The following is a 26,906-nucleotide window of genomic DNA, read 5'->3' as shown; positions in this document are numbered from 1 at the left end:
GCTGAAGCAGCCCCACACCAGTTGCCCATTATGCAGTTTCATGTTTTTCATGACATTTTCTATTTGCAACTCTTGTTCTCACAATAATGTTGGCGTCTCCTGACTTGAACAAAGATCCTGAAAATGGATTTTGTCTTGTTTACTATCAGTCTTGAAATGTTCCTGGCACACCATGTGTACTCAATAAATAACTGCTGGATAGAACTTCCTAAATTGAGGTGCCTGGATGGCTCAATCAGTTAAGCACCCTACTCTTGATTTCGGCTCAGGTCATAATCTCATAGTCTTGACACTGGATCCCAAGGCGGGCTCTGTGCTGGGCATGGAACCTGCTTAAGACTGTCTCACTCCAGGGGCGCCTGGGTGGCTCAGTTGGTTAAGCATCAGACTTCGGCTCAGGTCACGATCTCGCAGTTTGTGACTCTGAGTCCCGCATCGGGCTCTGTGCTGACAGCTCAGAGCCTGGAGCCTGCTTGGATCCTGTGTCTCCCTCTCTCTGCACCTCCCCCACTCACACTCTGTCTCTCTCAAAAATAAATAAACATTAGAAAACATTTGAGTCTGTTTAAAGACTAGGTTTATCAAAGATTCTCGCTCCCTTTCTGCCCCTCCCCTGTGCATACATGTGTACACTTTTTCTGTCTCTCTTTCTCAAAAAAAAAAAAAAAAAAAAAAACCTCCCTAAATCTTTTTAAAATGTGTAATAAAATGTAGCATTTCTGCCATTTCAAAATCCAGAGACTTCAGTTTTTCCAAATAACTCCAGAATTAGCAAATACAGCCAAAAGAGATGCCTGTCACTAAGTCCCTAAACCAATACTTGGTCTACAATGCCCCCACTCATATTATTTATTCACAGTATGTCATTCAAATACATAATTCTGACAAAGTGATCTCACAAACCAAGGCAGTCTAAAAGACAAAAGGCAAGGGAGCTGCTTTAGGCAGATACTTTAAGAGCAAGTAGTAATGCATAATGAGTCAGAAAAAAATCCTCAAAAATACATGGAAGAACAGGGAAAGGAAGGGGGCCTAGAGATATACCCTCTACACCTTCCTGGTGTGGACGGTGTAAGAGTACAGCACTGTATTAGTGATATCACAGACAGGCTCCCAAGTCACCAACAAAGCATCCCATCTATGTCCAGTATACCCTATTTCAAAGGCTAAGTTAAAGGTATAATAAATTACAGGGCCCTTTGATTCTCAAGAGAAAAAAAAAATGTGTTTATAAAAAGACTAAAACTTTAGTTAACTAGAAAAGTCACTTATGCGGTTCATTATGCTTCATTCATCGGATAAATACAGCGTTACTAAAATTAAAATCCTTTAGTCATCTGTTGAAATGTAGACATGCAGTGTTTGGACTTGGCACCTGGACATGTGGTAACATGTTGGTTCCCTACTCAAGGTACAGTTAAGTGCTGGAAAGGCAATCTCTTAAACCCAGCAAACACAACTGGAAAATGCCTTTACTATAAGCTTACACTGTTCCTGTTGAGCAGTGTGATGTAGTGTGGAAAGATCACTCAAGCCAGGGTTCAGAAAAAGTGGGTTCAAAGGATCTGTCCCAAAGCTACGTGACAGTGACTCTGGCAGAGTCACTTAATGTCTGTTTCCTTCTCTTCAAGTGCAGCGGGGAAGGGGACCATCTGCCCACCCACCTCAATTCTGCTGAGAACTGAGCACTTTTAAGGGAGAGGCATTTACATCAGCCTCCCAAAGAGGGTCCCATCAAAGCGAGCTGTCAAGACACAAGGCGGTAATTTAGGGAGAGCGGCTACATGGGAAAAAAAAATCCACTACAACAAATAAAAGTTCTTCAACTTTCATTCACCCAAAGTGCATTCTACTTGCAGGAGAACTTGCTCAACTGGGGTTACCTTATAAAATGCATTCGAGTCGCACTGGAGAGGTTTACAAAAGCGGGGAGACGGCCGGTGGAGAAGCGGCAAACTTTTCGGGGGCAACACACCCCTCAGAGCCGCCACCAACCTACCCCAGCAGACCGGGTCACCTCTCGGGTCGAGCCGGAGACGGTCGCGGACGGAGGTGCGCGACCCCGGCCCGCGGCTCCCAGGCACTTCCGCGCCAAACCCGCTGCCGCGCCCCTGCCCGACAACTGTCCGAAGCACCGGACCGGCCCGGGCGCGCGCAGCCCGGGGACCTCCGACCCGCCCGCGGGGTGGCAGGAGAGCGGGCGGGGTTCGGGAGTGTGCAGGGACGCGGTGGGGAGACACCCGCTGACCCCGGGCCCTACGGAACCTCACCTCTCAGCCGCGGTACACCGGGGGCCACGGCGCGGCCCGCTCCGGCGCTGGGCTTCCGGCTCCCGCCCGGACTGTTAAACTTCGGCGGCCGGAAGTCCCGCCCTCAAGTGGCGTCATGAGGAGAGGCTCTGCCAGAAGGGTGGCTAGGGTTGGCGGGGCAGGGCCTGGGGCGGTGCTGGGCCACCTCTCCGGGTAGCTACCCCCAGGGGCAGGGCGGGAGCTGCGGGTGTGGGCGGCTCCCTCTACACCCCAGCAACGATGGCCCTCTGCACCTTTGTGGTTCGTTTGTTCGCTGGCTGCCCGCTGTGTGCCAGGCACTAGGCTAGACTCGGTGCGCGGTGATGAGTTTAGCCTGGAAGTCATGGGTACGGTGAACACTTCTTCCTGGCCGCGTGGAGCTTACAGTTCGCCGTAGGAGGCGGACCTTAATACATAATCACATACCTAAAAGTGAAACTGTGACAGTTGCTTCAAAGGAAAGCTAGCAGATGAACCAAAGATGTACTAAAGGGAAATGAACATGGATATGGGTTTTGGAAAGGCTTCCTTGAAGAGGAACCCATGAAGAGCAGATAATACCCCATGCAATTTACAAACCAGAAAGCATGCTCAGAAAAGCTAAGAAATAACCAAAAGTCTAAGTGTCTGAGCTATCAGACTTCAAAACCCATGATCTTTCTTCCTAATCATTGATCTTGCTTCTTAATCGCGCTGAAGGGTCATGAAATCAAACAACATCTGGTTGGGAATTCTTTTGAAAGGGATGTTTCTCAGCATGGAAAAAAGAGGGTCTGAACTGAGTTTTCAATACCAAAGCTTTTTTTTTTTTAGCTCTGCTGACAATTTTTCTTAGCATACTTATAATACGTATAGGGCATTTCTTCTGCAAACAGTATTTTTATACCTTCATCGCAAGTGTGCGATAGAACTAGGATTGGGTTTCTGAACTAGGTACATAAGCCCCAGTTGTTTGTACCCATGTTGCAAATAACTTGGAAACTCTGAGTGCAATTTTTCGGAGCAGAAATTGAAGTCCTAACCAAGATGTAAAGATTGATGGTGAGCCTCAAACGGAGAAAGATAGCAAGCAGCAGCTGCCTTCACTGTATAGTTTACAGTTCTTGAGTTTATTAAATTCAATTTTGGCATGTATAGTCAAATGCCAAATGTCAAAGTTTTGACATTTTCCTGCCAAAAAGTTGGAAAATGAGAAAATAGAGTAATGGACTAGGGACAGGGAGAATTGAGGCAAATGGGAAGGAAAAGACAATTAACACAATCTCTGAAAAGTTGAAGCCAGAAGGAAAATTGAGACTATCTGACACAAAATATAATACATGTCATATAATACAAATGTATAATATAACATACATGACAATAGATATTTATTGAATGCATACTTTACTAAACATGTATGCATGTATAGGTATAATGTGTGTATGTGTACTATACATATAATTTCATCCTTCTAAAAACATATACTATTATACGTATACATATGAAGAAACAGAGGTTAAGTAACTTGCCCAAGGTCACACAGTTAAGAAATTGTATGAACAGGAGTTAAACCCATAACCATAAGTCTATAAAGACTGTGCTATATAGTCAATATGCCGTATAGTCAAGAGCTAAAAGACAGCATGAAGAGCCAAATGTTAACCTCCGCTGCCCCTCCTTGCTGGTGCCACAGCCTCATCAAAACATACATGTTCTTGAGACGGTTCTGTCACTCTTGTGTCCTACCCTTGTGTCTACATGCATAGTTACCTCAGATCTGTAAAGTTTAAGCAATAGAAGCCAAATGTTAAAAACCTCCCTAATATATGAATTATATAAACATTTGTACCTTTCCAAAAGTAGATATCATGAAATATTTCTAGATATGACAAGGGATATTTCTAGACACAAAGAGATACGTCGTAACAATAAAAGTGTCAAGAAAACCAGAATCTATATGCATTAAAAATATATGTGAGACTAATTACAGAAACTCAAAGTATATGAAGAATAAATGTCACAGCTAAAAAGGGAAAACAGGCATATCCAGAATCATTGTTGGAGATTTTGACAGAATTCTTTCAGTAATTGATAGAATATCCAAATAAGAAAAACAATAAGTAAAGATGTGGAAGATCTGAATACTATTAACTATTTCTTCTATATTGCAAAAAGAAAGAAAGAAGAAAAGAAAGAAAGGGAAAGAGAAGAAAGAGAAAGGTTCGAAGTCAATAATCTATGCATTCTCTTTAGGAACCTAGAAAAAGAAGAGCAAATTACACAAAGTAAAGATTAGAATGGTAAACAATGAAATTGAAAATGAACAGTAGAAAAATTCAGTGAAATCAGAAATCAGAAGAAAGAGAAAACATAAATTACCAATCTGGGAGTTGAAAGAGAGGCCACCAATACAGAAACAAAAGATAGTTCAAAGGATAGTAAGGGGATAATATGAACAAGTTTATAATAAATAAATTTGATAACTTTAAACAAAGTGGACAACCATCTTGGAAGACAAATATTAAAACAGACACAAGAAGAAATAATATGATTAGTCCTAAATGTACTACAGAATTTGCATTCATAATTAAGGAAACACTTCCACAAGGAAAATCCCAGGATCAAATGGCTTCATTGTTGAATTCTATCAAACACATAAGGTAGAAATAATACCAATCTAAATCAAACTTTTTCTGAAAACAGAAGTAGAGGGAATATTTCCTAAACTTGTTTTTTAAGGATAGTATTACTCTGACACTAAAACTTAAGACGTTATAAGAAATAACTATAGACTCATATCCCTCATATATACAACAATTATACATGTATGCAAATTAAATATATTTGCAAATCAATTCCAGTAACATTTAGAAAGGATTATACATCATGGCCAAGTGATGTTTATTCCAGAAATGCAAAGTTAGTTTAACATCCGCAAATCAGTTAATATAATTCACCATATTAACAAAATAAAGAATACCCATATAATCATGTCAATAGGTGAAGCAAAAGGATTTGAAAAAAATCAGCTTTTATTCATGATTAACAACAAGTCTCAGCAAACTAGGAAAATAAAAGGAAAGGAAACAACTCAACCGGGTCAAGAACATCTATGAAGAACCAATAGATAGCATCATACTTAATGGTTAAAGAGTGAATATCTTTCTCCTAAGATCAGGAACAAGGCAAGGATGTCCAGTCTCACAACTACTATTCAAATTCTTCTGGAGGCCCTAGCTTATCCAACAAGAAAAAGAAAAGAAAATCTGGATGTCTTCTTTGGAGAAGTGTCTATTCATGTCTTTTGCCCATTTCTTCACTGGATTATTTCTTTTTTGGGTGTTGAGTTCTTTACAGATTTTGGATACTAACCCTTTATCTGATATATTATATGTATTATATGACATGTATTATTACTTCCTGTCTTCTGCTGGTTTTGGGTTTTATTTGCTGTTCTTTTTCCAGCTCCTTAAGGCGTAAGTTTAGGTTGTGTATCTGATATCTTTCTTCCTCTTTAGAAGGCCTGGATTGCTATATACTTTCCTCTTATGACCACCTTTGCTGCGTCCCAGAGGTTTGGGGTTGTGGTGTTATCATTTTCATTGACTTCCATATACTTTTTAATTTCCTCTTTAACTACTTGGTTAGCCCATTCATTCTTTAGTAGGATGTTCTTCAGTCTCCAAGTATTTGTTACCTTTCCAAATTTTTTCTTGTGGTTGATTTCAAGTTTCATAGCGTTGTGGTCTGAAAATATGCACGTCTGTATCTTTTTGTATTTACTAAGGGCTGATTTGTGTCCCAGTATATGGTCTATTCTGGAGAACATTCCATGTGCACTGGAGAAGAATGTATATTCTGCTCCTTTAAGATTAAATGTTCTGAATATATCTGTTAAGTCCATCTGGACCAGTGTGTCATTCAAAGCCATTGTTTACTTGTTGATTTTTCGCTTAGATGATCTGTCCATTGCTGTGAGTGGGGTGTTGAAGTTTCCTACTATTATAGTATTACTATTGATGAGTTTCTTTATGGTTGTGATTAATTGATTTATATATTTGGGTGCTGCCACATTTGGCACATAAATGTTTACAGTTGTTAGGTTTTCTTGGTGGATAGACACTTATCCAAAGAAGACATCCAGATGGCCAACCAACACATGAAAAAATGCTCAATGTCACTCATCATCAGGGAAATACAAATCAAAACCACAATGAGATACCACCTTACACCTGTCAGAATGGCTAACATTAACAAGTCAGGCAACAGCAGATGTTGGCAAGGATGTGGAGAAAGAGGATCTCTGCAGCCCCTCTGGAAAACAGTATGGAGGTTCCTAAAAAACCTAAAAATAGAACTACCCTGCAACCCAGCAATTGCACTACTAGGCATTTATCCAAGGGATACAGGTGTGCTGTTTCGAAGGGACACATGCACCCCACTATGTGTATAGCAGCACTATCAATTATTATTGATATATTATTATATATTGATTATTATTATTCCAAAGTATGGAAAGAGCCCAAATGTCCATGGATGGATGAACGGATAAAGAAGATGTGGTTTATATATACAATGGAATATTACTCGGCAATCAATATTTGTCATTTGCAACTACGTGGATGGAACTGGAGAGTATCATGCTAAGCGAAATTAGTCAGAGAAAGACAAATATCATATGACTTCATTCATATGAGGACTTTAAGAGACAAAACAGATGAACATAAGGGAAGGGAAACAAAAATAATATAAAAACAGGGAGGGGGACAAAACAGAAGAGACTCATAAATATGGAGAACAAACTGAGGGTTACTGGAGGGGTTGTGGGAGGGGGGATGGGCTAAATGGGTAAGGGACACTAAGGTATCTACTCCTGAAACCATTTTTGCACTATATGCTAACTAATTTGGATGTAAATTTTAAAAAATAAAAAATAAAATTTTAAAAAAAAGAAAAGAGAAAAGAAAAGAAATAAAGAAAGAAAAGCATACAGAATGGACAGGAAGAAGCAAACTCTATTTACAGACAACATGATTGTGTACTAGAAAATCATAAGAAATACTTAAAAAATCTCCTAGAACCAATAAGTAAATTTAGCAAGGCGTGTGTAAAATCAATATACAAAAATACAGTAGCATTTCTAGATACTAGCAATAAACAATTGGACAATGAAATAAGAAGTATAATTCCATTTCCAATGGCTTGGCATCCAAAATCATAAATACTTAAATTTAATTCAATAAAACACTAAATTAATAAAATACATTCAATAACTACATATTAAAAACTATAAAACATTACTGAGAGAAGTTAAAGACTTAAATAGAGAGCCATATGACATTAATGAGGTGGAGAATATTGCTAGAATGTCAATTTTTTAAAAAGATAAATTCAAAGGACCTATACCTGCTATCAATCTAGATTTAACACAAATTAATTCGTAATGACAGAAAGCAGTGTAGCACTTGCCTGGGTAGAGGAAGGGATGGACTATAAAGGAGTCAAAGACGTAATTGGTGGTAATGGAAATGTTCTTTACCTTGATTTTTGTAGTGGTTTCAGTACATCTGTCAAAGTTCATACAAGGGTTTATTTTAAATTATGCAATTTACTGTTCGTATATTATACCTCAATAAGTTTTATTTTTAAAAATTTCAGGAACAGGCACCAGGGTGGATCAGTCCGTTAAGCGTCTGACTTCAGCTCAGGTCATGATCTCACAGTTCCTGGGTTCGAGCCCTTCATTGGGCTCTAGGCTGACAGTTCAATGCCTGAAGTCTGCTTCAGATTCTGTGTCTCCCTCTTCCTCTGTCCCTCACCCACTCACACTCTGTCTCTCTTTATCTCTCAAAAATAAAAACAAACATTAAAATAAACTTTTTTAATAATAAAACAATTTCAGGAACTATAAGCTCCTGATCCTTAAGAAATAAAGTGATGTCCTTGGCTTATAATAGAAAAAACAAAATTAATTATTTTTTTAAAAGAGATACCAAAATATGTGTCAGATTTCAGAATATTGGCTTGGGATTGATTTTAAACATTACCAAAAATGAAAAGAGAAAAGTTACTACACAAGTTTCAAGGATTTGAATGACTTCCATGTTCTTAATAGTAATACTGGAATTGATAAGACAATGGAACAATTCCTTTATATATATTTTTAAATATTTATTTTTGAGAGAGAGAGAGAGTGAGCAGGGGAGGGGCAGAGAGAGAGAGGGAGACAGAGAATGTGCAGCAAGGTCTGCACTGACAGCAGGGAGCTCGATGGGGGGCTCGAACTCATGAGATCATGACCCGAGCCAAAGTCTGTTGCTTAACTGACTGAGCCACACAGGCGCCCCATAATTCCATTATATTTTTGAGCAAAAATGATTATTAACCAAAAATATTACCATATTACCACTCAATTATGAGAGAAGAATACAAACATTTTCAGTAATATAACGTCTCAACAAATTTACCTCTTGTGCACCCTATAAGGAAGCTACTTGAGGGGGTGCTCCACCAAAACAAGGAGCAAATGGAGAACGAGGAAGCCTGGGCACCCACACTGAGAAAGGTAAGGGATCCCCACGATGCCACTGAAGGAAAATTCCAGAATAACAGCCATGCACTGGGCTTAAAGAGCCATCAGCCCAGACAGCAGGTCAAAAGTTTCCAGGAGTGCTATTGTCAAAAATAAACACACACACACACACACACACACACACACACACACTCATATCTGACATGCTTAATTGTGTTAAGAAGAGATTTACAGAACTGGGAGAGAGGAGTTAAAGGGCTTAATTCATGACTGAATACGTAAAAAACTAGAAGACCAACCAACGAGCCAAACAATAAGAGAAAACTAACACTAGGGAAACAAAACGTTGGGCAAGAAAGAAAAAAATGGAAATAGCAACCATAATATGCCATATAACTCTGTGATGAGTATTGTTAATGCAATTGTACAAAGTGAACATGGAATGTTAATTTAACCAAAATCATGACACAGCTATCTTGAGTTGATAGGGAGATGGGAAGTATGCATTTGTGTGTAGTTAGGTCCCGTGAGAACTGGTTCCTTGTCTTCCATGGTGGAAAGTTAACAGGTCAATCTTAAACTGAAAAAAAAAAAAAAAATCACGAATTAGCTTATTAGAGAGATGGAGATGAAAACCAAAAGACATAGCAAAGAAGTTGAAAGTTGCCTTAGGGACAGTGATAAGTGGGTGATTGATGATGGATGGGGCAAGGGACTGCTTTTTTGTTTGTTTTAGCCTTCTGGTTTTATGTTCCTCTTTTCAACTTATTCCAATATGTCTGATTTTCTTAACTAAATTTAAAAAGAAAAAAATTTAAGTGCAGTATATTGACCCATATTTTAAGGCATCAAGATTTAGGAAGGACAGAGCAACTAGACAATATGTTTTTATAAGTGGTTTCCAGGGATATGCCAAAAAGCCATATTGTTTGTTATTATTATACTGTCAATGCACATTTGTGGGTCCTCCAAGTTCCCAGAAAATTGTGCCAGTTAGCTCACACACTAAGATGAACAACATCCCTACCTTGGAGAAGTTCAGATTATACCAAGGTGACAAATACTAGTGATACAAAGTAATATATGCTATAATATATGATATATAATATGTAACATATATAATATATAATATATAACATGTAACATATCATATATAATATATATTATTATATATATTAGACAGGGGAGTCTTGGTGGAAGAAGGAATTAATACTGCCTAAAGAGCTAGGATTGGTTTCAGAAGGAAATAAGATGATATATACTCAAAAATTGAAGATTTTCAGGTACTGGTAGGTCCTGTTATGTGGAGATCTACATCCCTTCCCTCACCCTCCCTTCCCCACAACTGCCACCACACATTCCTTTGGGACCCTGCTGCCCCACATGGTTCTTCTTCTTCTTCTTCTTCTTCTTCTTCTTCTAAATTTTTTAATGTTTATTTATTAAAAAAAATTTTTTAAGTTTATTTATTCTTGAGAGATAGAGAGAGACAGAGCATGAGCAGGAGAGGGGCAGAAAGAGAGGGAGACACAGAATCAGAAGCAGGCTCCAGGCTCTGAGCTGTGAGCACAGAGCCCAATGCGGGGCTCCAACCCACGAATCACGAGATCATGACCTGAGCCGAAGCCGGACGCTTAACTGACCGAGCCACCGAGGCACCCCAATTTTTTAATGTTTGTTTATTTTTGAAAGAGGGAGAGACACAGTGTGAGCAGGGGAGGAGCAAAGAGAGAGGGAGACACAGAATCCGAAGCAGGCTCCAGGCTCCCCACAGTGAGCACAGAGCCCAACGCGGGGCTCAAACTCAAAACCTGGAGATCATGATCTGAACCAAGTCAGAAGCTTACCCAACTGACCACCCAGGAGCCCTCCGTGTGACTTTTCTTTGCACACTCTTCCCTGGGACTTTCCTGTGGCTCCTCCTGGCACTTTAATCAGGTTTGTACTCAAATGTCCACTCACCACTTCAAAGATGCTTTTCTTTGGACTAACTTATCTAAAATATCCCCACATCTCATCATGCTCTGTCTTCTTACCCAAATTTGTTTTCAAAGCACATACCTACCTGACATTTTACAGTATATACATTAATTTACTTTGGGTTGTTTAGTATCTTTACTGGAATGAACAAGCCACAGGAATAGGAATTTTGACCCCTTTTTTCTCGCTACTGTATTCCCAGTGCTTAGAACATGGCCTGGCATATGGTAGACCCTCAGGAGTTGTTTGTTGAATGTGCAAATGGATAAAAAGTGAATATCTCCAGTCTAAATCTCTCACCTGAGTGCAGACCATATCCTCAACTGCTTACTGTTTCTACCAAATCATACAACTGGCTCTCTGCCAAACCATTTTCTCTTCCAATGCTCTTCATAGCATCCCGGACATTTGCTAGTCAATATTGACTTTCCCCTGTTCCTTCCCTCCTTTCCACAAACATCCAAATGGTCATCACTAAACCCAGTTTGTTCTGTTGATGAATAACTCTCAAATCTGTCCAGTTCTCCCCATCCCCGCTGCTATTATCTTGATTTAAAGCATCCTTGACTCTTGCCTGGGTTGTTGAGTTTCCTCCTAATTTGTTTTCCTGGCTCCAGGCTTTTATCTCTCCAACTATCCTCCAAATTCCTACCACATTGTTTTACATAAAATGCAAATCTGATCACATGACTGCCCTGCTTAAAACCGAGGTTCTTAGAATAAAATCGAAACTCTTTTGCATGGCCCCCTAGGCCCTTCACCACTGCCTCGGGCTGACGTCCCCAACTTTTCTCTGGCCACCTGTTCAGCCTTACTAACCAGATATACCCTGTAGCAACTTGTGTAGCCTTTGCCCTCGCTGCTGCCTCTGTTTAGAACGTGCCTTCAGTCTCTCTTCAGTCTGATCAGATGCCAGAGACTACAAAACTGTCCCCCCTGCTGGGGACATAATTGACATATTCTGGACAAGATGAAGAGAGCCTGGACACAAGCAGAGGCAACAGGGATGGAAATAAAGGAGTCAGAATCAAGAGACTTTTGTTTAAAAAAAAAAGATATTTTATGAGCAAATGCAATTGAGCACTGTATGTTTTCTGAAGGATGGGTCTGGTGTTTTAAATTTAGACAAAGGACTGGAAAGCCAGACATACCCCATGAGAAGCAATCAATCAACAAACTTCTTGAAAGTGAGAGGAGGTGATTGAAGTAGACAAAGAGGTTAGCGAGGCACATAGAGTTTTTGATACAGAAATAAAAGAGAGTGTTTTAACTGCTGAAGAATCAAGAGGCTGACAAGGAGAGAGAAGATTTTAGTGTAGAGGATGTAATAACTGGAAAAGTTTGCTTCAGCGCTTACCATGGTAATAAAATTTGCAGACAGCCTACAATTCTATACTGACTGCAAAGTTATACATTACACAAGCTGCCTTCCATTTTGATGACAGAGGTATAAAAGCAAGCAAGCAAGTTTCTGGGATTTACTGGGGGGAAATAACAAACTTCCAGGGCATGTCATAGGATCAGTGTAGTGTCATCTCATTTACAAGTAATTGACATCTCTAGAGCCATAACCTGACCTAACGCTTAAGGTATCCCCAACACATGGAAAGATTCTGTTATGACGTCTGTGCTATTAGCCTACATGTGGGGAAGGGAAAGGAGCCTACTATGTGCAGGACACCATGGTTTGTATGTGTCTGTCAACCACCTTCACTTTGTAATAATGAACCTGCATCATTATCTGTCATAATTGATTTTGGGAAATTCCTTTTGAGAAATTCTTCAAAAATAATGAAGACCTGCTAATACTTCTTGTTTCTGAATAGTAATAAATACCTATTGTAACACATTTAATCAGTACAAAAAGGTAGAGCTAAAAATAAATTTTCTCCCACCCCAGATACTGAGCCCATTTTTCCCCCCTTTTGGACAATAACTAAAAGTAATTTCTTATGCATCTTTCCAATAATACTCTATGCATATATACACTTTTACATGCTTCATTCAAAAATCCACTCAATTTCACTGAACGCAAACGTTAGCTTATTATACATCTAGTCTGTGTTCTTCTTTTTTTTCACTTAGTCTACCTTGGAGAGTTCCCCATCTTGGTATGTATTGATCTCATTCCTTTTTCTTGTCACATAATATTTCACTGTATGGATGTATCATGTTTTATTTCACAAAGCCTCTGTCAGTGAATATTAAAAATCTTTCTAGATATGCTTTACGCATGCACACTTTCTCATACCCACAATTAGAACTGTATTTGCTAGCACCGTTCAACAGTATTATGATGTGAACAACTTACATAAATTTAAATGTTCTAGTTCTAGTGTTTTTTACATTAAAAAAGTAAAAGAAACAAGTAAGAAATTAATTTTTAAAATATATTTAACCCATTATATCCCAAATACTTCAACTTGTAAATCAAAATAAAAAATCAGTGGGGCGCCTGGGTGGCTCGGTCGGTTGAGCATCCGACTTCGGCTCAGGTCATGATCTCGCAGTCTGTGAGTTCGAGCCCTGCGTCGCGCTCTGTGCTGACAGCTCAGAGCTTGGAGCTTGCTTCCGACTCTGTGTCTCCCTCTCTCTCTGCCCCTCCCCTGTTCATGCTCTGTCTCTCTCTGTCTCAAAAATAAATAAACGTTAAAAAAAATTTTTTTTTAAATAAAAAAAATAAAAAATAAAAAATCAGTACCGAGACATTTTACATTCTTTCCCTGGACTGAGTCTTTGAAATCCTGAGCATATTTTATATTTAGTGTACCTCCCCATGCAGACGAGCCACATTTCAAGTGCTCAGCAACCAGGTGTGGTCATGGCTACCATATTGGACAGCGTAGATATGTATATTCCTAGAAGAGGAAATGCTCAGAGGAGTATGAGGTAAATTTTTATGGCTGTTTCTAAACTGCCTTTCAAAGAAGTTGTACCTATTTACATTACTCTCGGTTTAGTTAAAAATAGTATGTCACTGAGGTTTGATTTGTATTTATTTCATTACAAGTAAGGTTGAGCAGCTTTTCATGTGTTTAAAAGTTATTTGCACTTACTTTTCTGTGGACTATATTTATGTATTTTGGCTTTTTTTTCTTTTTTTTTTTTTTTTAACCAATTGATCTTTTTCCTCACTGATAGATCAGAGAATGAAAATAATCCCTTGTCCTAAGTGTTGCAAACATTTGTTGCTCGTTTACCCTCTTTTGGCTTTGGTGATGGCATTATTTTGCCATGCAAAAATGTTTACATTTTGGGGCACCTGGGTGACTCAGTTGGTTAAGCTTCCAACTCTTGATTTTGGCACGGGTCATAATCTCATGGTTTGTGGGATCGAACCCTCCTACGGCTCTGCATTCACCATGCAAAGCCTGTTTAATAATTCTCTCTCTCACCCTCTCTCTCTCTGCCTCTTCCTAGCACACACACTCTCTCTCTCCCAAAATAAATAAAAATGAACTTTAAAAAATGTTTACATTTTAAGCACTCATAATATCAATCTTTTACGGCTTCTTGATTTTAACATACATATAGAAATTTTCCTCTCTCTTGGGTCATTTAAAAAAAATCTTTTCCATGACTCTTCTAATCCTCGCAATAAAGTTAAGGAACTGATGTCATTATTTCCATTTTACAAATTAGAGAATAGATGCTTAGGGAAATATTAAATAAATTGCTTAAAAACACCCAGCTAATAAGTGGCAGAGCTAAGATTCAAAACCAGTGAATCCTAACTAAAGACTATGCTGTTTTTCTGACTATACGATAATGATGAATATAATCTGTGTGAGGTGTCTCACTATTTTTCACTTCTTTTACATACTAGAACTGTATTAAATATATCATCATTATTGATAACTAAAACATTACATCAGTGCTAACACCATATTCCCACAAAATGCCAGATAAAAAGAAATGAGAAGTCTGGGCATCACCATCGTGTGAGGACAACAGGTACACCCCAGGTGGAGGAAACCAAGGATAATCAACTAGAGTGCAACAACCAGGGAAGGCTAACACAAGGGAATGATGACATTTGATCAGAGCCATAAAGGACATGTAGAAATTGGACAGAAAGAACAAAAAAGATAAAAATTCAGGGGCTCAGTTGGTTGAGCATCTGACTCTCAATTTCAGCCCAGGTCATGATCCCATAGTTTGTGAGTCTGAGCCCCACATCGGGCTCTGTGCTGACAGTGTGGAGCCTGCTTGGGATTCTTCCTTCCTCTCTCTGCGCCCCTGCCCACCTCAAATAAATAAAAAAAAAACTTAAAAAAAAAAAAGTCATAGAGAAGGAACATAAAATATTCAAGAGTTCAGTTCATTGGGTGAAAGAGAGAACAAATAACAAATTTCAGTGAGACTGCAAAGAGCCTTGGCTTCCAGACCAAAGGATTGGGACATATTTATGTGAGAAGCCAGAAGTCACCGATAGATTTTGAAAAAGGTAGTGACATGATCGGAATCATGCTTCAGAAAATTAATTTGGCTGGTGTGTGTAAGAGCTACTGGAGAGAGAGGAGTGAAGGAGAGAGAGAGAGAGAGAGAGAGAGAGAGAGAAAGGAGGGAGGAAGAGAAGGAGAGGAGGAGAGAGAGGGAGGCAGAGGAGTGAGGGAGAGACAGAGAAAGGAAGAGAGAGGGAGAGAGAGAAAGTGGGAGAGAGGGAGAGAGACAGAGGGAGGGGGAGAAGGGGGGAAAGGAGCAGATCATTTAGGGTCCTGGAGAGGAAAATTAATCCATCTCACTATTGTATTACATGATTGTGCTATATTCCTATTATTCATCTTTTTCAACAAATCTTACTCCAAATGCCAACTTATTTTTTTAAAAACTCAAATCTGTCCTTTAAAGAAATGGATTTTGACCTCTTCAAGCTCTGAGACAAATTCAAAAGAGTCTTTGGCGATTTGTCTTTGTTTTTCTATCAATATCTGTCAGAGCCGAATCTAAAAGCCTGACTGGGTTTCAACTGCAAACTGGCTTCCACCATCATCATTCAACAGATTGTAGACATCTGTTGTTTTTGGTTGCCCTCCACTTCTCCCACATATTCTGGAAACAGCACCTCTTCCTCTTCCTTCCTTCGGATTTATTCTTCTCCTGTCAAACCCTGTGATTCCGGTAATGTGACCATTCACGGTACCTACTCCCAGATCTAGGAATGGGCCCAAGACCCTGGCCTGACCATTCAGAGTCCTTCTCAGCAAGTTGTATATGCTGAAGCAGGAAAAGTTATTGCCTCTTTTCTCTGGAGTCACAAGGCTGAGGAAATGTCAGCCTGGAGCTGCCTACAGTCTTTGTCCCTGCATGGACAGGGACCCTGTCTGCAGTAGAAGAGAATGAGACCAAAAGGTAGAAGGACAGGGATGTGTGGAGAAGGGGTTATGGCAAGAAGTGGAGAGAAGATGTTAATATCATTTAAAACCTGGACCCTTCCTCCCCATTCTCATTAATAGGAATCAATGAATTCCTTAAGCCGATTTGACTTGAGCTTCCAGTAATTACAACAAAAAGAGATCTAATTGCTGCTCTTACAAAGTAGTTCCAATGTACCCAGGATGACATCACAGTCTTTAGCTCATCCAATCTTTTTGACGTCCATGTCTCTGCTAGCTATGTTCTTTCTTACTCGATTTTTTTAGCCTTTATCCCGTCTCTCTGGCCACTCCATCTTGGTCTCCTTCTGGCACTTTGCCCCCTGGATTTTCACGCTATGCCTTTCATCCTGTGAAATAGCATGAAAACTCACAGCTTCAAAACCCACTTCTACTCTGTGGACTGTAAATCATACATCCCACAGGACCCTCCAGCCCAAGGGGCTATAGTAAACTTAAGGTCTTTGACACCAACCCTGCTCCTCCTACTTACTATATTCTGTTGACCTATCACCTAACCATAAGCCCAATCCAGAATCCCAAGAATCTTTGGTAGAGTCCTCCTCTCCTATCTTCTCTCCCTCCATTCTTAATCATTAGATTGTATAGATGTTACTTCCTAAGCATCCTTCAAATCAGTCCCTACTTTTTACCTTAACATGTCCTACCCTAGTTCAATACCACTGTTACCTCCTAATGACTCATCTTACCTCTAGGTCTGTCCCTTTATAAAATATGTTCTAGGGGTGCCTGGGTGGCTCAGTTGGTTAAGCATCCGACTTTTGATTTCAGCTCAGGTCATGATCTCACGGTTCATGAGATCAAGTCCCACATCAGGCTCTGAGCTGACAGTGTGGAGCATATTTCAGATTCTTTGTCTCCTTCCGTCTCTACCCCTCCCCCATTCATGAGTGTGAGCTTTCTCTGTCTCTCTCTCTCTCTCTCTCTCTCAAAAATAAATAAACGTTAAAAAAAAGAATATGTTCTAAACTATTGCCAGAAGGATCTTCCGGCAAAACAAATATGATCATTTCACTCCTCTCTTGAACACTTCAGGAGATGGCTCCCCATCACTTTTGGGATAAATTTCTAATTCCTTAGATCACTCTGAACAGTCATTCTTTAGTCACTAAACATGTATTAAACGCTCACCATGTCAAGTTCTGTAGCAGATGTTATAGTTGCAAAAAATAAAATAAAACATGGCTTCTGCTTAAAAGAGATACTAGGTTTGGAGAAAGTCACTAAATAACAGCAATTTGATTGAAATGTACAACACGAATGCTGTGTTTCATGTCTTTTGTAATTCTGTGAAAAAAACAACATCAAAAACACGATCCAAGAGACCTCACCTTGAGATTTTTGCCCACTATAGACCCACTCTTACTTTTAGCCATTTTGTTTGACCTATGATGAGGCTTTCCTAGAAAAGATTAAAGGAGGATTCAGCCCAAAAAGTGACTTTTTTGCATTTCTTACAGCTTTCAAGGAAATTTGAACACGATAGCCCTGCACTCCTATACCTTGTTGGAGAATGCTCTGTCTTCCTGTAGCCACATAGGTTCACCTTTGGGTCAGATAGCTGTCCTGTGCCTTCTAAACACAAACTAAAGAATGCTCTATATCATTTGGCTTCTAATAACATGCCATAGACTTTAATGCGACATTGTGGGGTTATAGTATCTAATTGATTTGGTGTGTGCTTCCTGTCTATTCCTATAATAAAGGGTACATTGGGTGTGCTTTATGTGTATGGCTTGACTTTGAATAAAACAGCTGCTCTCATTTTAAACTAGAGGAAAAAAAAACTAAGAATTATATCAGAGGGAACAATCCTTCACCTGATGACCTAATGGATTTTTTTCTTCTAATTTACATGAATCTAGACTCATCTTTTGTGAGGAAAAAATGCTTTCTGGTTGCTAATTTGACAGCTGGAAATTTTTCTCTTTTTCACCTGGACTTTCATTGCTGGATTCAGCTTTTGGGGTCAGGGGGAGGGTATTGTCCAAGAGAAACTATTTTTGAAAGCTGACTAACAATGGTCCAAGAGTGACTCGTGATGCAGGAAGGTAAGTGTTAAGCAGATTATTGAACAGGAAAACAGTTGTTTGATGTATTTCCTTCCTCCTGCTGCAGTATTGACCAGAAGAGGGCTTCTTGGGTGCTAGTGAAATTCTATTTCTTTATCCCCCATGGTTACCAAGTGTGTTCAAGTTGAATAAATACATTGAGCTATATTCTCTGGATTCATGCAATTTTCTGTATGTATGTTATACTTCAACAAAAAGCTATTTTTTAAAAACTCTGCAGCATCCCTTTCTCACCTGGAGGATAAACAGACACATGCACGCACACTCATGCTCCCTCTTCATGCAAAGAGATTATTTTCTTAAAACATCTTTTTTTTTCCTGTTAGACTGTAAATTCTCTTTCTTCTTTATTAGACTTTAAATTTCTTGAGAGTAGGGCAAATGGTCTTACATAGTTTATGCTCCCTCTTGGAGCCAGCACAAAGGAGACCCTTAGATATATGCTGAACGAATGAGTGAGTAAGAGGACTGAATAAATGACAAAAGTAAGGATATTAGAAACAGGTTTTAGTGAATCAGAATAGGAATACAGTAAACTAGTATTCTCTACATTGTAAAAGACAACTATGTTTGTGATGATCTTAGACACTGGCCAGGTTCTCCAGGCAGCTGGAAATCTCATAATTGCGGCAAATATTAAATATAATATTTGAACAATCAAATCAGCCTTATGCTCAATATTACCAAATAAACATCAGGAAGAGTAAGGTCTCTGTGACTTAGTGATTGTCTTTAACGAGTATTGTAACTACGGCACTGTAAGGTGAGATGGGCTCAGTGTTGGAGCAGGGGACACAGCACTGCCTCCATCCCCCGTGTGATAAAATCTTCATTCATGTCATAAGAGTCACTGATATTACAGGGACCTGACTTAACATATGGTTTTATTTTGTTATTGTTCTCTTTAGCCTTCATCTTGAAAAACAATTCCACGCTTAGTTTATGGAAGAACAAATAAGAGTAGAACAAGTAGAATGTCTCAGAATGTTTCTCGTCAATGACCTTTACCGTTGTTTTTATATTAAGTGTTTACAAAGTCTCTCTGGAATAATGGATATCATCCCTTCACTTGAGAAGCAGGGCTGGAGCAGTGATATATTAGGTATTTCTGTGTAATGAATTACTCGAGAACGTAATGGTTTAAAATAATAAACACTTATTATCTGTCATCGTTTCTGTGAGTAAGGAATTTGGGAGCAGCTATGCTGGGCAAATTGAGGCTCAAAAAAGATGAGCTAACTTGGCCAAAGTTATAAGCTAATAAGTAGCAGTGCCAGGATCTAGAACCAGGTTCTCTGACTCTTCATGACCAAGGGTGACACTAGCAATCAAGATTCCAGTTAGGAAGCTATCACAATAGTCCAAGCAAGAAATAACTCAGGACAGTTACCACTTAAGGTACAGGTAGAAGTGGAAACATGGAAACATTTTGACAGCTGACTGCAGGACTATGCTGAGAGCCAGGCAACAGGGTCTCCTTTCCCAGACAGTGCTTTAGAAAGCTGTATTCTGGGGGCACCTGGGTGGCTCAGTCAGTTAAGTGTCCGACTTCAGCTCAGGTCATGATCTCATGGTTCATGGGTTGCATCAGGCTCTGTGGTGATGGGTCAGAGCCTGGAGCCTGCTTCGGATTCTGTGTCTCCCTCTCTCTCTGCCCCTCCCCCACACACTCTGTTTCTTTCTCAAAAATGAATCAACATTTTTAAAAAAATACAAACAAAGAAAAAGAAAGAAAGAAAGCTGTATTCCGGAACATTTCCCTGCCCACAGAGGAGCCAAGACACTGGCCTACCTGGAGCCCACATTCCTCCCTTTAACCTCAGGTGCCCAGAACCCTAGAATTCCCTGACTAGAATGACCTCACCCCATATCCAGAAACTTCACAGGACTCTTTTCTGAGTTCTGTTGAAGCCAGAACTTGCTATTTGTGTACACAACTCTTATACCTGAGAAACGGCCTCAGCTGACTGTCTGCCAAGGGTTTGGACAGAACTTTATGGTCAGGACGGTGCCAGTCCATGTGCATGGATGTGAGGTTTCTCACAGCACTGGGTGGAGCCGGGGGCAAAAAGAGAAAGGCCATAGCTGGGGGCATCTCTGTTTGTGCAGCCAAGCTCCTGTGTAGCACCCCAAAGAATCTGAGAATCCTACATTCAACCTGCCCTTCCAGGTCGTTATAGAAGTATATTTATCATTAGAATGACAGAACACACTCTAGTTAAAAAAATTAGAGCTCGATGTATAGCTTTCAATTATTTGAATATCTACTTTATGTGCCTCGATTTATATCCTGGTTGATCGAATATGATCATATTGGAGATTTATTTTTCCGGAAATGTTGTTGGCTAGAAAATCCCCAAATTCGTGTACTCTGAGAGTGCTGGATAGTGTTCTAGACATCTCTAGAAATTCTGGTTAAATGTAATAAATATTCCTTGAAAGTATAGGTGAGCTTGTAAGAAAGACTAAGAAATCCCCAATGAAGGAAATGAAGAAATGAAATCCAAGGTAGAGAGTCTGAGTCGATACTGTAGCCTCACTGGATGAGGCTTTTGGTTTTATTAACACAATGGTGTAGATTTTAATGACTACGAGGCCTGGGAATGCGCAGAGTGCCAAGTTATAACTAAGATCCTTGCATAAAGCTGAGATTTTGAAAATACCACATGGCCAGCAGATAATGGCTCCCCCAAAATATCCACATCCTAATGCCAGGACCCTATAAGTGTTACCACACATGGCAAAGGGGATGTAGGCCGCTAATGAACTGACCTTATAACAAGATCATCTGAGTGGTCCCAATGTCATCACAAGAAGAGGAAGAGGAAGACAGAGGAAGAGGTCAGAGCCACGTAGCATGAGAAAGACCTGACTCATCATTGTTGGCTTTGAAAATGGAAGGGGGACACCAGCCAAGGAATGTGGACTGCTTCTAGAAGCTTGAAAAGGGAAAGAAATGGATTCTCCCCTAGAGCCTCTGGAAGGAACTAGGACTGCTGACACCTTGATTTTACCGCCATGAGATACATTTTGGACTTCTGACCTACAGAATTATAGCCAGTTTGTAGTAATTTACTACAGCAGCAATAGGAAACTAAGGCAGACCTCATCAATTCTCCATAAAATGTTGGAATAGAAAAAAATCTGTATCTAGTATATGTGCTGCTGAAGTGAGTACAAGGGATTTGATCTAATTTCCTGGTGCTTTACGTTAAAAAGTGTCCCCTGTGACTTTGTTACTGTGGCTCTGCCTTTCCCTGGATATAGGGTCTGGGCCTCCCAAACTGAGAAATTGCCAAAATAATTGCTCTTAGGGAGAGGTTCCTGGCAAAACCCTCTTAGAAAGATCCAACCTTAGCCCAGGCCACACATGATTTACACAGATAAAGTCTTGATAATACCCTACTTAAAACAACAATCCAAATTTAAAAAAAAAAAAAAAGAGGAGAAAATAATCCAGCATAAACCAAGGGAAACAGATATTGCAAAGAGCAAAATCAGTATCACAGGAGTATCATGTGATAGAAAAATCTGACAGAGACAGGAAAACAAGTATGTTTTCAATGACTGACAACAGAAAAGAATCAGAATAAAAACACACGACACTATAAAAAAGATCAGACAGGGGCGCCTGGGTGGCTCAGTTGGTTGAGCGCCGACTTCACTCAGGTCACGATCTCGTGGTCCGTGAGTTCGAGCCCCGCATCGGGCCCCTGTGCTGACAGCTCAGAGCCCGGAGCCTGTTTCAATTCTGTGTCTCCCTCTCTCTGACCCTCCCCCATTCATGCTCTGTCTCTCTCTGTCTCAAAAATAAATAAACGTTAAAAAAAAAAAATAAAAAAAAAAAAGATCAGACAGATTTGATAAAGAACAAAGTAGAAAAACTACACATTAAATAATTAGTCACTTTCCTATGTTGTGTATTATAGGTTTCTCCTCTGTCAAAATATAATTTGCAAAAGTTGAAAACATAGGAGTGCCTGTGTGGCTCAGTCAGTTAAGTGCCCAACTTCAGCTCAGGTCACAATCTTGCGGTTCACAAATTCAAGCCCCGCATTGGGCTCTGTGCTGACAGCTCAGAGCTTGGAGCCTGCTTCAGATTCTGTGTCTCCCTCTCTCTCTACCCCTTACCTGCTCATTCTCTCTCTCTCTCTCTCTCTCTCTCTCAAAAGTAAACATTAAAAATTATATTTATACAAATATAAAATGAGTATAAGACAAAGACTTCATCCAATTCATTAATTAGGGAGGGAAGCTTTAAAAAGGTAAAGCTTAGGGGTGCCTGGGTGGCTCAGTTGGTTAAGCGTCCGACTTCGGCTCAGGTCATGATCTCATGGTCTGTGAGTTTGAGCCCCACGTTGGGCTCTGTGCTGACAGCTCAGAGCCCGGAGCCTGCTTCAGATTCTGTGTCTCCCTCTCTTTCTGACCCTCCCCCATTCATTCTCTGTCTCTCTCTATCTCAAAAATAAATAAACATTAAAAACAAAATTTTATAACAAGGTAAAGCTTATTCAAAGGGCACTTAAAAAATTTTTTTGTGTTTATTTATTTTTGAGAGAGACAGAGAGAGAGACAGAGCACGAGTGGGGGAGGGGCAGAGAGAGAGGGAGACACAGAATCCAAAGCAGGCTCCAGGCTGTGAGCTATCAGCACAGAACCTGATGCAGGGCTCGAACCCACAAACAGCGAGATCACGACCTGAGCTGAAGTTGGACACTTAACCAACTGAGCCACCCAGGTGACCCGTTTCTCAGAATAACTTTTAAGGAGAATTCAATTGGTGGTAGGAAACAATGTGATTGGACTACTCCAATAAAATTGGTGTAGGTAATTTAGGGCAGCCTACTTTCACTTTATCATAAAAAACACCACCAATGCCACAACCCTAGGGAGGATTTGCAAAGAGAGCTACATCTTTCCTACCCATTTTCAATCTTGTCTCCCTATTGCAGTCAGAGTGACCTCTAATGCAAATCTGACTTTCTCATTCCTGGCTGCAAATCCTTCAATAGCTTTCACACCTTACTGTGGCCCCTGCAGCATTTTGTAAGTGGTGTACCTTTCTAACTCTTCCTCTTACCATCCCTGTACCACCACCTCAGGCTTGTGATTCAGCCAGATTGATCTTTTATCCATTTCTTGAAAAGCCACACTCCTTTAAGTGTCCAGATTAAGTTAATAAAGGTAAGTTTCCATTTCTTCAAAAGCACACCTGCCTTTAGGTGTCCAGATATGCTGTTCTCTAAGTCTGGACTCATTTCCTCCATCTTCAAAAACTATTTCTTACTTATATATTTATACTTAGTATTAGTTGAAGCCTGGTCTTAGCCCAGGTTTCCTAGACAACAAGGTCTAAAGCAAGAAACCAGAGCTGGCGCTTTGTGGACAGGGTGAGGGTGTGTAATCCTAGAGCAAGTAAGTGTAAGAAAAACTTGGGTGAATCAAGAAAGGGTGTGAAGCAGTGTGGAATGCGTTAGAACACTGGCCACCACTTCAGGACAAGCCTTAAAAAGTATGGCAGTTTGCTCAGCAGATGTGATTGTTGAGTATTCAAGATTTCTTAAGGTGGCTATACAGAGAAATAATGCCTCAACATGGGAGCAAGGGAGATGAGGAATATGTTTGCCCCAATCCCTTGTGTCTTTTGTTTCCCACTGGACTGATCTTTTGACGATCTCAGCTTTATGCAAAGATCTTAGTTCTAACTTGCTACACTGTACAGACCCAGGCCTCACAGCCTTTAAACCCCAAGTGGAGTTAACCATTCCATTCTTGTAGGTCATGACATCTGGCCCTTTCTGCAGCTTCTCAGAATACTAGATCCCATATCCAATGATGTAGCATGTAGAAATCAATATATGCCATTTATGTGTGCCAAGATATGCCACTTGGAATAAGAATTGTATTGAGTTGAAAGCATTTGAGACTCAAGAAATACAGAAAGAAGTTTTTCTGGGGCTTCCCTTATCTGATAAAAAGCAAAAACTTCCAAGAAATGAATACCATTGGAAATCCCCTCTCCAAGGGAAGTTTTATGGCCACAAAAAAGATGGAAATTTAGTACCAAGTGGATCTGCATAAAGAAAATACACTCATTGGTTTCTCCCATATATTTACCTTCTCATGGTTTGTTATCTTTGGAATCCTGAAACCTCTTCCTTTGTCTTGTCACTTCTCTACAAAGCTATTATTCTTTGTTAAGATGGTTTATAAGCCCAAGTTCTAACCACCCCTTTGAGTTACTCATCACTGAGTTTCTCCTAATGTATGCATGTTACACGTGTTAATAAACCTTATTTTTCTTGTGCAAATTGGCCTTTTGTCAGCCTAATTCACAGGGCCCCAGTCAACAAAGTTAGAAAAATAAAGGAAAAGTATTTTTTCCTCACCTACAAGTATTCCTAGAATAAGGTGCCAAATGTGCTAGTTTGGATCCTCTGAGAAGCAGATGTCAAAACTGGGTTAAATGTCCAAAATATTTGTTGTGTGAAACAACCATGAGGAAATTGAGGGAAGGGGGGAAAAGGTGGAAAAAGCAGAGAATGATGTCAAAGCACGATGGAGACAGGGAGTGAAGTTCTAAGAAAGTTTCAGTCAGGCTGATGAGGATCCTAGAGAGCCAAAGTTGCCTATCATAGGAGTCCTGCGTCTTTTTTTTTTTTTAACGTTTATTTTTTATTTTTGAGACAGAGAGAGACAGAGCATGAATGGGGGAGGGTCAGAGAGAGAGGGAGACACAGAATCTGAAACAGGCTCCAGGCTCTGAGCAGTCAGCACAGAGCCTGACGCGGGGCTTGAACTCACGGACCACGAGATCATGACCTGAGCCGAAGTCGGACGCTTAACCGACTGAGCCACCCAGGCGCCCCTAGGAGTCCTGTGTCTTATGGGAATGGGCCTGTCTCAGGATCCCTCTGTCACCTAGTCCCTGGCAGAGAGCAACCTGGGGAAATAGGGCATCAGCACCAACTCAGTAATGGATTCAGAGCACAGAAGCTAGAGTCATCCATTGCTTCTCTTCCTCTCGGCAGATCTGAGTAGTGCACAAGGAGTGAAAACCTCTAGCTGAGCGGCAGAGGCCAAGATGTAGGCCAGGACCACTGGGTGTTGGCAGGACAGCCCAGTGTAGGGGGCTGAGAGAATCTGAGGTGGCACATAAGATCTGTGTTTGATGCAAGAGTCTAGGCAATTCCATCAGGAAGCCTGCCTTCAAAAGCATGTTAATCTTTCATCCTAAGTTAGGAACTCCTAGTCTTTGTTCTGTGATTCCTTTATCCAAGCACAATTATACTTTATGATAATTGCATATTTATTAGTAATCTTTCCTAATAGTGTAAGCTCTAAGGAGGCAGGGGCCATATCTGTCTTGTTCCTGGTCCTCAGAAGGGGCATAACAAAGAGAGTTGAACAGATGAGAAACAGAACACCTGCTGTCTGTCACTGACACTTTCAAGGCTGTGAAATGATTCGTGGGCTTTTTTATACCTAAGATTCTCTGTCTTTAAAATGAATTTCACTTACAGGACACCTGGGTGGCTCAGTCGGTTAAGCATCTGACTTCAGCTCAGGTCATGATCTCATGGCTCATGTGTTCAAGCCCCGAATCAGACTCTCTGCTGTCAGCATGGACCCGCTTCACATCCTCTGTCTTCTTCTCTCTCTGTGCCCCTCCCCCACCCATGCTTTTTCTCTCTCTCTCTCTCAAAAATAAACATTAAAAAAACTAAAATAAAATGAGGTTCAATTAAAATCATAAATAAATAAATTAAGCCTCCTCTTCTAGAGGCTGTGAAGGATAAGCTTATAAAAAGATGCGGAATGGAACTTTCCTTATATTCTCAGAATTTTCTTAGACGTTAAAGAAGAGGCCAACAGTTAATAAGTCAATTCACATTCTAAAGATTGCTGAGGAAGTTTCTAGACACCCCATTCCAGGACTTGCCAAGAGATGGCAAAACAGGCCATTGCATCCCTTCCCCCTTCCCCCTCACCCCTCCCCACCACACACACAACACACACACTTCCCTCACCCCAGCTATCCTACATAAGCAAATGAGAGTTCATTTAGAAATGGAATTTGGGGACAAAGGAGAGTGCTATAGCTTTTCTCCTCTCTCTTGATGCGTGGGGTAATGAAAATGAGTGCTCTATGCTGAAAAATGGAGTTGGGGTGGAGTGATTCTAGAGAGAAGCAAGGTACAGACCTATACCAATAAAAGACCAATAGAAGTCACTTGGCAACTTCATCTGGGGCCATGAGGAGCAGGCAGAGCTTTTAGGGAGGACCTATGTACCTTGAGTTTGAGGCTGTAATTGAACATGTAGCATGTGCTTCCTGCCTGCAGAATTTTTAAGGTGAGAGGCTATAATTCGACCCTACTGCATACCCTCACCCCAGACTACGTATGTTGGTGTCTGCAAACTCTGTATAATTCTGACATTCTGGGATTAGAATGTGGTTTACATTTTTATGTCACCTTTGATTCAGAAGTCCTACATCTCTGAGTTTGTTCAGTTTTCGGATCATCTTCCCTCATGTACCCTAGACATGGAGCAGCCTTTCTTTGATTTCCCCTTTGATGTCTGTCTCTCACAGAAGGCTGTGGAACAGGGGAAAGGGCTTTGTGCCTCCCTGTTCCTTGTCACCCCTTTCCCCTAA

General features: G+C 40.3%; 1 protein-coding gene across 3 annotated transcripts in view; it reads right to left on the bottom strand.

Annotated features, from left to right (window-relative positions):
* Positions 1–2,448, bottom strand: part of NEDD1 (NEDD1 gamma-tubulin ring complex targeting factor) — a 47,018-nt gene extending 44,570 nt beyond the window's left edge. Inside the window, exon 1 of one of the 3 annotated variants that reach the window (XM_060656698.3) lies at positions 2,271–2,448. The gene's annotated coding sequence lies outside the window, so the exon portion shown is untranslated. The other 2 variants (XM_060656696.3, XM_060656697.3) reach the window with 2 other exon arrangements.
* Between the last annotated feature and the right edge of the window lie 24,458 nt (positions 2,449–26,906).

This window comes from Panthera onca, chromosome B4 (genome assembly GCF_046562875.1).
Source record: "Panthera onca isolate mPanOnc1 chromosome B4, mPanOnc1 haplotype 2, whole genome shotgun sequence".
Classification (NCBI taxonomy): Eukaryota; Metazoa; Chordata; class Mammalia; order Carnivora; family Felidae; genus Panthera; species Panthera onca.
Note: the sequence above shows the minus strand (reverse complement) of the source record. Positions and strands in the feature narration are given on the sequence as shown.